The sequence below is a fragment of the Mustelus asterias genome, chromosome 4, assembly GCF_964213995.1.
Source record: "Mustelus asterias chromosome 4, sMusAst1.hap1.1, whole genome shotgun sequence".
Taxonomy (NCBI): domain Eukaryota; kingdom Metazoa; phylum Chordata; class Chondrichthyes; order Carcharhiniformes; family Triakidae; genus Mustelus; species Mustelus asterias.
Window position 1 is genome coordinate 43,617,805 of NC_135804.1, and position 12,403 is coordinate 43,630,207.

Here is a 12,403-nt window from a genome sequence, read left to right on the forward strand (position 1 = left end):
AGGAGTGTGGTGACCAGGGGATTTTCACAGTAACTTCATTGCAGTGTTAATGTAAGCCTATTGTGACACTAATACATAAACTTAACAAAACTGCTATGATGCTTAGCCAAACAGGCTGGAATGACCCAAGATTGATTTCTGGTCAGCACCATGTTAGCACATATCAGCCAGGGCAACAATTTGATTTGATTTTATTATTGTCACATGTATTAGTATACAGTAGAAAGTATTGTTTTTTGCGTGCTAAACAGACAAAGCATACGTAGAGAAGGAAAGGAGAGAGTGCAGAATGTAGTGTTACAGTCATAGCTAGGATGTAGAGAAAGGTCAACTTAATGCGAGGTAGGCCCATTCAAAAGTTTGATGGCACCAGGGAAGAAGCTGTTCTTGAGTCGTTTGGTAGGCGACCTCAGACTTTTGTATCTTTTATCGACGGAAGAAGGTGGAAGAGAGAATGTCCAGGGTGCGTGGAGTCCTTAATTATGCTGGCTGCTTTCCTGAGGTAGGGGGATGTGTAGACAGAGTCAATGAACATATATGGGGAACAACAATAGGTCTTAATTTCACATGGAGCCAGCAATGGAGCCATCAGTCCCAAGCGCACAGTAAGTTGCCTCTAAGAATTGGGAAGTGGGGTCATAGATAATTCATGCTATAAAATAATTTGTGCAATATCGGAGAGGGCTACTGTGATGGATGAGTAAGATTGCATTGTAACCTTACTTCCTCTGTGGGAGACGCATTTAAAACATCGAGCAAAGGGCTAAGCAGACGATGTGAAGATCAACAGTTCTCATGAAAATACTGTGTAGTTACCCTGAGGCAATATTTATTTATTATGTACCACATTTGTATAATTTGCATTTACTAATTAATATATTATGTATATTGTATATCAAGGATACAGACAGTGACCAATATTGTTAATATTAATGATAATGTGATGTTATTAAGTTATATTATTAATGAAGCATAGTATTATTGCTTCACTTCTGTATACCCATGCTTTTCAGTTTCATCATTTCTATTTTGCTGTTAACAGTTAAGGCTGGTTGGATTTAAATAAACTCCCCTTTTATGTGTAACACAGATTGGCACTGTTTAATGTTTGCATATTTAATTCACTAAACAATTAAACTAATGTAAACCAAATAAAACCCAAACCACATGAAATAATTCCACATTACAGGCTTTGTAAAGGCAAGCACACAGGCAGCACAGACTCAGTCCGAAGGATCAGATTGCTTTAACTAACTAACAGCCCTCAAACCTATATTATTAAGAAATATTAAGGGTTGCTTTTGCAGTTTTAGCACAAATATGGTGATACAGTAGTAAATTGCACTGGCTCATTATGTTTTTTAAAAGAGTTAAGCATAGCAAGCAATCTGTTTGAGAACTGACTTGAGTGCTGTCTGGAGCCAAGTGGGAAGGAAATCTCAGTTCAGTGACAGGTCTACCTTCACAAGTTCCAAGTGCAACACACTAGCTGGTCAATCACTAGTAGTACTCATGAGTACTGTAGATCTAACTAGTTTAGCAATTGGCTTACCACCTCTGCCATAGTGAGTTGAATGCTTCCATCGCCAAGCACACCGTATAGAAACACTTCTACTTCAAAGGGACCTGGCTAACCTGGCATTAATAGCATGAACTTGCATAAATATGGAGGTCAATGTTCAGATTTTTGTGAGAACACTATTCACCTATTTAAAATGGATACAAGGAAAGGGCACAAGGCACAAGAGTGCAGTCAGCCAGCCTTCCAATTCTCACCTAGTCCTGAACAATTAAATGTTGAATTTATTTAAGGCACTTCGAGTCATAGAATTCCAACAGTGCAGAAGGATGTCATTCAGCTCATTAAGTCTGCACCAACACTCCCAAGGAGTATCTTACCTGGGCCCTATTCCTGTAACCCCGTGTATTTACTCCACTAATACCCCTCAGCTACGCATTTTGGGACACTAAGGGGCAATTTAGCATGACCAATCCACTTAACCTGCACATCTTTGGACTGTGGGAGGAAACCCATGCAGACACAGGGAGAACATGCAAACTCCATACAGTCACCTGAGGCTGGAATTGAAACTGAGTCCCTGTCATTGTGAGGCAGCAGTGCTAACCACTTTGGATATTAGAATAACCTATTGATTGAATACCTATCTAAAAGAAATCCCTCTTGTTTCACAGTCCAGTCTGCATTAATCGTACAGTCTAGAAATTGCGGTTAGATTTTAAAAATTCATTCATGGTCAGCATTTTCATTGGCCATCCCTAATTGCCCTTGAGAAGGAGGGGGTGAGCTGTCTTCTTGAACCACTGCAGTCCATGTGGTATAGGTACACCGATAGTGCTGTTAGGGAGGGAGTTCCAGGACTTTGACCCAGCAACAATGAAGGAACAGTAATTTCCAAGTCAGGATGGCGAGTGACTAGGAGGGGAACTTCCAGATGGTGGTGTTCCCATGTATCTGCTGCCATTGTTCTTCTAAGTGGTAGTGTCATGGGTTTAGAAGGTGGTGTCTAAGGAGTTTTGGTGAGCTCCTGCAGTGCATCTTGTAGATGGTACACACTGCTGCTACGACTATGCATCAGTGGTAGAGGGAGTGAATGTTTGTGGACGGGGTGCCAATCAAGCAAGCTTCTTTATCATGGATGGGGTCAAGCTTCTTGATGATGTTGGAGCTGCACCCATCCAGACAAGTGGAGAGTTTTCCATCACACTCCTGATTGCGCCTTATAGTTGGTGGACAGGCTTTGGGGAGTCAGGAGGTGAATTACTCCTCGCAGGATTCCGAACCTCTGACTTGCTCTTGCAGTCATGATGTGGAGATGCCGGCGTTGGACTGGGGTAAACACAGTAAGAAGTTTAACAACACCAGTGTGTGCTTTTGCTACCAAATAAACCTGTTGGACTTTAACCTGGTGTTGTTAAACTTCTTATTGCTCTTGCAGTCACAGTATTTATATGGCTAGTCCAGTTCAGTTTATGGTCAATGCTAACCCCCAAGATGTTCATCAGGGGGAATTCAGTGATGGTTATGCCATTGGATGTGAAGTGTTGGACAATAGTTAGATTCTCTCTTGTTGGAGATGGTCATTTCTTGGCACTTAGTGGAGCAAATGCTACTTGCAACTTGTCAGCCCAAGCCTGGATATTGTCCAGTGCTTGCTGCATTTGGACATGGACTGCTTCAGTATCTAAGGGATCGCAAATGGTACTGAACATTGTGCAGTCATCAGCGAACATCCCCAATTCTGACCTTATGATGGAAGGAAGGTCACTGATGAAGATGGCTGGGCCTAGGGCACTATCTTGAGGAACTCCTGCAGTGACATACTGGAGCTGAGGTGATTAACCTCCAACAACCAAACCCATCTTTTTTTGTGTCAGGTATGATTCCAACCAGCAGAAGGTTTTCGCCCTGATTCCCATGCCACACTTGGTCAAGTGTTGCCTTGTTGTTAAGCGCAGTCACTAATACCTCACCTCTGGCATTCAGCTCTTTTGTCCATGTTTGAACCAAGGCTGTAATGAGGTCAGGAGTTGAGGGACCCTGACAAAACTCAAACTGAGCATCAGTGAGCAGGTTACTGCTAAGCAAGTGCCACTTGATAGCAGTGTTGATGACTCCTTCCATCACTTCACTGATGATTGAGCGTAGGCTGGTGGTGCTTGGTTGAATTTGTCCTGCTTTTTGTGTACAGGACATACCTGGGCAATTTTCCACATTGCTGGTAGATGTGAGTATTGAAGCTGTACTGGAGCAGCTTGGCCTGGGGTGCAGCAAGTTCTTGAGTTTAATTGCCGCAATATTGTCATAGCCTTTGCAGTTCAGCCGTTTCTTGATATCACGTGGTGTGAATAGAATTGTCTGAAAACTGGCATCTGGGGACCTCCATAGGAGCCTGAGACTAATCATCCACTCGGCACTTCTGGCTGAAGATTGTTGTGCTTTCTTCAGCCTTATCTTGTCCAAGAAAACCAAAAGGTATTACCAAAGAAGAATCCTGTTGGGCTTAAAACAAGAACTGTTTCTCTCTTCAAAGAATTGACCATACCTGCTGAGTTCTGGATAGTCAGAAGCTTTTTCCTCTGGCGGAAGAGTCAATTACCAGGGGGCATGTGTTTAAGATGCGAGGGGCAAGTTTAAAGTAGATATACGAGACAAGTTTTCTTTACACAGAGGGTGATGGGTGCCTGGAACTCGCTTCCGGTGGGGGTAGTGGAAGCAGATACGATAGCGTCTTTTAAGGGGCTTCTTGACAAATTGGATGGGAATGGAGGGATATGGTCCCCGGAAGGGTAGGGAATTTTAGTTCAGTCGGGCAGCATGGTTGGTGCAGGCTTGGAGGGCCTGTTCCTGTGCTGTAATTTTCTTTGTTCTTTGTTCTCTGTTCTTCCAGCACTTCCTGTTTTTATTTCAGATTTCCAGCATCAGCCAACGTTTGCTTTTATAACACGAGAAGAAGGTGAAATCATTTCTCTGCCCGTGGGAGGTTTCTGATTTTGCACCCATGTTACGGTGACAGGCAAGGAGAAAAAGATAATGGGGGTAATTTTCCATTCTCTGAGCAGCGTGCTGGTTGTAGAACATAGAACAGTAGAGCACAGTACAGGCCCTTCGGCCCTCGATGTTGTGCCGAGCTTTGTCCGAAACCAAGATCAAGCTATCCCACTCCCTATCATTCTGGTGTGCTCCATGTGCCTATCCAAAAACCGCTTGAAAGTTCCTAAAGTGTCCGACTCCACTATCACTGCAGGCAGTCCATTCCACACCCCAACCACTCTCTGAGTAAAGAATCTACCTCGGACATCCCTCCTATATCTCCCACCATGAGTGGACTACATCCACCCGAGGAAATAGTCTCTGAACGTCCACTCTATCTATCCACCTCATCATCTTATAAACCTCTATTAAGTCACCTCTCATCCTCCTCCGCTCTAAAGAGAAAAGCCCTAGCTCCCTCAACCTTTCCTCATAAGACCTACCCTCCAAACCAGGCAGCATCCTGGTAAATCTCCTCTGCACTCTCTCCAATGCTTCCACATCCTTCTTATAGTGAGGTGACCAGAACTGCACACAATATTCCAAATGTGGTCTCACCAAGGTCCTGTACAGTTGTAGCATAACCCGACGGCTCTTAAACTCAAACCCCCTGTTAATAAACACTAACACACTATAGGACTTCTTCACGGCTCTATCCACTTGAGTGGCAACCTTCAGAGATCTGTGGATATGAACTCCAAGATCTCTTTGTTCCTCCACATTCCTCAGAAACCTGCCATTGACCCTGTAATCCGCATTCAAATTTGTCCTACCAAAATGAATCACCTCGCACTTATCAGGGTTACACTCCATCTGCCATTTTTCGGCCCAGCTCTGCATCCTATCAATGTCTCTTTACAGCCTACAACAGCCCTCCACCTCATCCACTACTCCACCAATCTTGGTGTCATCAGCAAATTTACTGACCCACCCTTCAACCCCCTCCTCCAAGTCATTGATAAAAATCATAAATAGCAGAGGACCCAGCACTGATCCCTGTGGTACACCACTGGTAACTGGTCTCCAGTCTGAAAATTTTCCATCCACCACCACCCTCTGTCTTCTATGAGATAGCCAGTTATTTATCCAACTGGCCAAATTTCCCTCTATCCCACACCTCCTTACTTTCTTCATGAGCCGACCATGGGGAACCTTATCAAACGCCTTACTAAAATCCATGTATACAACATCAACTGCTCTACCTTCATCAACACACTTAGTTACCTCCTCAAAGAATTCAATCAAATTCGTGAGGCAAGACTTACCCTCCACGAATCCGTGTTGACTATCCCGGATTAAGCTGCATCTTTCCAAATGGTCATAAATCCTATCCCTCAGGACCTTTTCCATTAACTTACCGACCACCGAAGGAAGACTAACCGGCCTATAATTACCAGGGTCATTCCTATTTCCTTTCTTGAACAGAGGAACAACATTTGCCACTCTCCAATCCTCTGCCACTATCCCCGTAGACAGTGAGGACCCAAAGATCAAAGCCAAAGGCTCTGCAATTTCATCCCTTGCCTCCCAAAGAATCCTAGGATATATCCCATCTGGCCCAGGGGACTTATCGACCCTCAGGTTTTTTCAAAATTGCTAATCCATCTTCCCTCAGAACATCTACCTCCTCCAGCCTATCAGTCTGTATCACACTCTCATCCTCAAAAACATGGCCTCTCTCCTTGGTGAACACTGCAGAAAAGTATTCATTCATTGCCTCTCCTATCTCTTCTGACTCCATGCACAAGTTCCCACGACTATCCTTGACCAGCCCTAACCTCACCCTGGTCATTCTTTTATTTCTCACATAAGAGTAAAAAGCCTTGAGGTTTTCTTTGATCCGACCCACCAAGGACTTCTCATGCCCCCTCCTAGCTCTCCTAAGCCCTTTTGTAAGCTCATTCCTTGCTACCTTGTAACCCTCAAGCGACCCAACTGAACCTTGTTTTCTCATCCTTACATACGCTTCCTTTTTCCTCTTGACAAGACATTCAACCTCTTTTGTGAACCATGGTTCCCTTACTCGGCCATTTCCTCCCTGCCTGACAAGGACATACCTTTCAAGGACAAGCAGTATTTGTTCCTTGAACAAGCTCCACTTTTCATTAGTGCCTTTCCCTGACAGTTTCTGTTCCCATCTTATGCTCCCTAATTTTTGTCTAATCGCATCATAATTACCCCTCCCTCAATATAAACCTTGCCCTGCCGTATGGCCCTATCCCTCTCCATTGCAATAATGAAAGACACCGAATTGTGGTCACTATCTCCAAAGTGCTCTCCCACAAACAAATCTAATACTTGGCCCGGTTCATTACCCAGTACCAAGTCCAATGTGGCCCCACCTCTTGTCGGCCGATCCACATATTGTGTCAGGAAACTCTCCTGCACACACTGTACAAAAACTGCCCCATCCGAACTATTCGACCTATAAAGGTTCCAATCAATATTTGGAAAGTTAAAGTCACCCATGACAACTACCCTGTGACCTCCACACTTATCCATAATCTGCTTTGCAATTTCTTCCTCCACATCTCTATTACTATTTGGGGGCCTATAGAAAACTCCTAACAACGTGACCGCTCCTTTCCTATTTCTAACATCAGCCTATATTACTGGCTTCTAGATTACAGCTCATTTTTCCATCCCCCTGACAAATTAGTTTAAACCCCCCCCTGAAGAGCCCCTCTGGTTCAGGTGCAAACCGTCCTGTTTGTACAAGTCCCACCTTCCCCAGAATGTGCTTCAATTATCCATGTAAATGAAACCCTCCCTCCTACACCATCCCTGCAGCCACGTGTTTATCTGCACGCTCTCCCTGTTCCTCAACTTGCTATCATGTGGCACCAGCAACAAACCAGAGATGACAACATGGTTTGTCCTGGCTCTCAGCTTCCACCCTAGCTCCCTAAATTCCTGTTTTAAATCCCCGTCCCTTCTCTTACCTATGTCATTGGTACCGATGTGTACCACGACTTGTGACTGTTCCCCCTCCCCCTTAAGGATCCTGAAAACACGGTCCGAGACGTCACGGACCCTGGCACCCGGGAGGCAACATATCATCCGTGAGTCTCTTTCACTGCCACAGAACCTCCTATTTGTCCCTCTATCGAGTCCCCAATAACTATTGGCCTCCTGCTCTCCCCCCTCCCATCTGAGCCACAGGGATGGACTCAGTGCTGGAGATCCGGTCACCTTGGCTTACCACTGGTAGGTCGTCCCCCTCAACAGTATCCAAAGCGGTATACTTGTTGCCAAGGGGAACGACCACACAGGATCACTGTACTGACTGCCTCCTCCCAGCCCCTCTCACCGTCACCCATCTATCTTCATTCTTCGGAGTAACTACATCCCCGAAGCTTCTATCTATGACCACCTCTGCCTCACGAATGATCCGAAGTTCATCCAGCTCCAGTTCCCTAATGCGGTTTTTGAGGAGCTGGAGATGGGTGCACTTCCCACAGGTGAAATCAGCAGGGACACTGACGGCGTCCTTCACCTCAAACATTCTGCAGGAGGAACATTGCACTGGCTTCCCTGCCATCCCCTCTAGATAACTTGTGGATAAAACAAGAAAAAGAAAGAGCTTACCTGATATTCACTCACCCCCTTTAAGTTAGAGGAGGTGGAAGGGTGGGGGACACTACAAGTGTAGTGTCTCGGGTTTAGGAACCACCCAACTTATATACAGGTAAAAATAAAACACTTAACCAGCAACCACTGCCACCCGCACTATAAAATTAAACTACAAACCTTCCCAGAACTCCCCACGGTGAGGTGAGAAAATGAGTGTGCAGCTCACAGGCTCTACAGCCGGCTTTTCTCTTCGGGTAACCGACCACTCTGCAGAAAACACCTGATGGCGTGGCCCCCGCTGATATGCTTTTTTTAAAGTTCACAGTTTATTTATTAGTGTCACAAGTAAGCTTACATTAACACTGCAATGAAGCTACTGTGAAAACCCCTAGTCGCCACACTCCGGCGCCTGTTCGGGTACACTGAGGGAGAATTTAGCATGGCCAATGCACCTAACCAGCACATCTTTCGGACTGTGGGCGGAAAACAGAGCACCAGAGGAAACCCATGCAAACACGGGGAGAATGTGCAGACTCCGCACAGACAGTGACCAAAGCCGGGAATTGAACCCGGGTCCCTCGCACTGTGAGGCAGCAGTGCTAATCACTGTGCCACCATGCCGCACTGTGGTGGTGGGATGGGCCCATAAGAAGCTGGCAGCCGGGAATCCCAAGATTGGAGCACCCTTTTGAAAGGGTCCCCTGATCTCCAATAGGCAACACAGAAACTCCCCAACTCCCAACAGACATGGGACACTCTGAACTGATAAGGGGAACCCCCTTGGCACATTCCCCTGGCACTGTCCCCTGGCACCCTGGCACTACCCTTGGGGGGGGGCAGTGCCGGGGCAGTGCCAGGGTACTGCCCGGGCATGACCCTCTCCCCCTGGAGGCTATACTTACCTGCACACCCCCTGCTGGTTTCCCTCATCTGGTTCATGTTTTTAAAAAGCAGTTATAAACCTCGCCGATGTGATGTGACATCGGCGAGTGAGGAATTCCAAGAGTGGGGGATGATACGGCGGGGTAGCCTGCTAATTGTATTTAATTTTATTGAAATGAAATTCCTGACCTTTTTGGACGGGAACCTCAACAATTCACCGGCAGGGGGTGGGCAGAATCGGAAAGTAAGATTTCACCGGGAGAATCTCATTTTCCAAGTTCTATAATATTTTGCGCCCACATCGCTGTTGTGCTCGTGGCAAAGAGTAACGGGAAGATGCCTGCAAAAGGTCCTTTGCAGTCGGTCCAGGTTTTTGGGCGGAAGAAAACAGCAACTGCTGTGGCCCACTGTAAAAGAGGAAATGGCCTTATCAAAGTAAATGGAAGACCTCTGGAACAGATTGAGCCAAGAACCTTGCAGTACAAACTGTTGGAACCAGTTCTGCTGTTGGGCAAGGAGAGATTTGCTGGAGTCGATATTCGAGTTCGTGTGAAAGGGGGTGGTCATGTAGCTCAAATCTATGCTAGCCGTCAATCCATTTCTAAAGCATTGGTGGCATACTACCAGAAATATGTAGATGAAGCCTCCAAGAAAGAAATCAAGGACATCCTCATACAGTATGACAGGACCTTGCTGGTTGCTGATCCACGCCGTTGTGAGGCCAAGAAATTTGGTGGACCTGGTGCCCATGCACGTTACCAGAAATCTTACCGTTAACTCTTTCATTTGATTGTGGCAAATAAATATGTGACTGTCAAAAAAAAAGACTGGCCAGATTGTGAGGCAAAGAAAAGAAGAGAAACAAACTTATAGAAAGCATGTCAGAGACTAACAGAGAGCCAAATATACTGAAGTAGAGAGTGAGAGAGACATAGATCCCTATATTTCTGATAGGTTGAGAATAAGGGGAACTGCTTACTGGGAATGCAGACGTTCTGTTGAATTTAATGGCAGGACACCATTAGTCTTCTTTTTGCAAAGGTGAGGTCAGATTTCGCGTATTTCCAAATTTAACACTTCTCCCTGCCAACCCCATACCCTCACTTGCTTGTCTTAGTGACAGGACCGAGGCAGTGGCGGCGGGGAGAATGGGGAAATTGATATGTTGGGTTTGAAAAGTGCATCCAAACAATTAGAAAGGTGGCATACACAGACATCAGAGCAAAGAGGACAGAAACAGGATGAACTTGAATTAAGGTAAAGAGCATCAGCAAAAAAGTACAGAGGCAAGAGAAAATTTTATTGTTTTATTTATTAGTGTCACAAGAGGTCACATTACAACGAAGTTGCTGTTAAAATCCCCTAGTCGCCATACTCTGGCCCCTGTTCAGGTGCACTGCGGGAGAATTTAGCACGGGCAATGCACCTAACTAGCACGTTTTTCAGACTGTGGGAGGAAACCGAAGCTCCTGGTTTCACGCAGACATGATTTTGATTTGATTTAATTTGATTTATTATTGTCACATGTATTTGTGTACAGTGAAAAATATTTTTTCATGCGCACTATGCAAAGCATACTGTTCATAGAGAAGGAAAGGAGGAAGTGCAGAATGCAGTGTTGCAGTCATAGCTAGGGTGTAGAGAAAGATCAACTTAATGCAAGGTAGGTCCATTCAAAAGTCTGATGGCAGCAGGGAAGAAGCTGTTCTTGAGTCAGTTGGTACCTGTACTCAGATTTTCATATCTTTTTCCTGACTGAAGAAGATGGAAGAGAGTATGTCCAGAGTGCATGGGGTCCCTGATGCTGGCTGCTTTTCCAAGGCCGTGGGAAGTGTAGACAGTGCCAATGGATGGGAGGCTGGTTTGAGTGATGGACAGGGCTTCATTCACGACACTTTGTAGTTTCTTGCAGTCTTGGACAGAGCTGGAGCCATTTTAAGCTGTGATACAACCAGAAAGAATGCTTTCTATGGTGCATCTGTAAAAGTTGGTGAGAGTCGCAGTGGACATGCCAAATTTGCTTCGTCTTCTGAGAAAGTAGAGGCATTGGTGAGCTTTCTTAATGATTAACATTGGCATGGAGGGATTAGGACAGGTTGTTAGTGATCTGGACACTTAAAAACTTGAAGCTCTCGACCATTTCTACTTGTCCCCATTGGTGTTAGACAGGGGCATGTCCTCCACTACGCTCCTTGAAGTCAATGACTATCTCCTTTGTTTTGTTAATATTGAGGGAGAGATTATTGTCGTCACACCAGTTCTCTTTCTATACTTTGTCTCGTCATTGTTTGAGATCCATCTCGTCATTGTCATCAGCAAACTTGAAAATCAAGTTGGAAGAGAATTTGGCCACAGTCATAGGTATATAAGGAGTATAGTAAGGGGCTGAGGACACAGCCTTGTGGGGCACCGGTGTTGAGGATGATCATGGAGGAGGTATTGTTGCCTATCCTTACTGATTGCGGTCTGTGGGTTAGGAAGTTCAGGATCCAGTCGCAGAGGGAGGAGCCGAGGCCCAGGCCACGGAGTTCGGAGATGAGTTTTGTAGGCATAATGGTGTTGGCTAAATAGGAGTCTGACATAGGTGGCTTTGTTATCTAGGGAAGAATGCAGGGAGAACGTGCAGACTTCGCACAGACAGTAACCCAAGCTGGAAATTGAACCCGGGTCTCTCGTGCTGTGAGGCAGCACTGCTAACCACTGTGCCACTGTACCACCCATAAGTGTAAAAGGAATAAAGATTAGGAAGGGAATGAAGACAAAAAGAAAGACATAGAAAGCAAGACAGAAAGAATGAAGGAGTGGGAGGCAAGCAGCAAGGCAGTTACAGGAAGTAAGATATACAATTTTTCTAAACCTTTGTCAGTAAGAAATGCCATGGGAGAATAACTAACAATATTTAAAAAACCTCATTAAACTCTAACTCCCATGACACTCTGCAATGGCAGGCAAAGCAACACAAAGTAAAATTGTGAAACTGGGATCTTTAACTCCTCTGCTTCATTTGTGTTTTTCTTTCACTCGAAGCTAATGTGAAAACATATCACAAAACACCGTACGATACAGCAATCACATTGATGTGGTACAAGCTGAACGATGAGGATTTGAGATGCAAATGTTATCCTAGACTAATCCAGCTTTATATCTTCCTGCAGAAAAGTTATTTTGTGAAAATGATACAAATGTGTTTCTGGTTAGGATACACTCATAATTGTGTGATATTTTCCCCCCAACACACGGAACTCTGTAGACACAAGCTCTAAACAGGGCAGAGGTTATTAGAAGCAGTGTGAGTGTAATATGGATTATGTTTAAAAGTAATAAAAATGAGAGCAGTTGGTTACGTGAAATATTTGTCGGTGGATTCCTGAGTGTAACTTTCTTTCATGTGCAAAC

At 45.0% G+C, this 12,403-nt stretch overlaps 1 pseudogene; it reads left to right on the forward strand.

Moving 5' to 3' along the window:
- The first annotated feature begins 9,336 nt into the window (after window positions 1-9,336).
- LOC144492269 (small ribosomal subunit protein uS9 pseudogene) lies at window positions 9,337-9,832 on the forward strand (annotated as a pseudogene).
- Window positions 9,833-12,403: the final 2,571 nt, after the last annotated feature.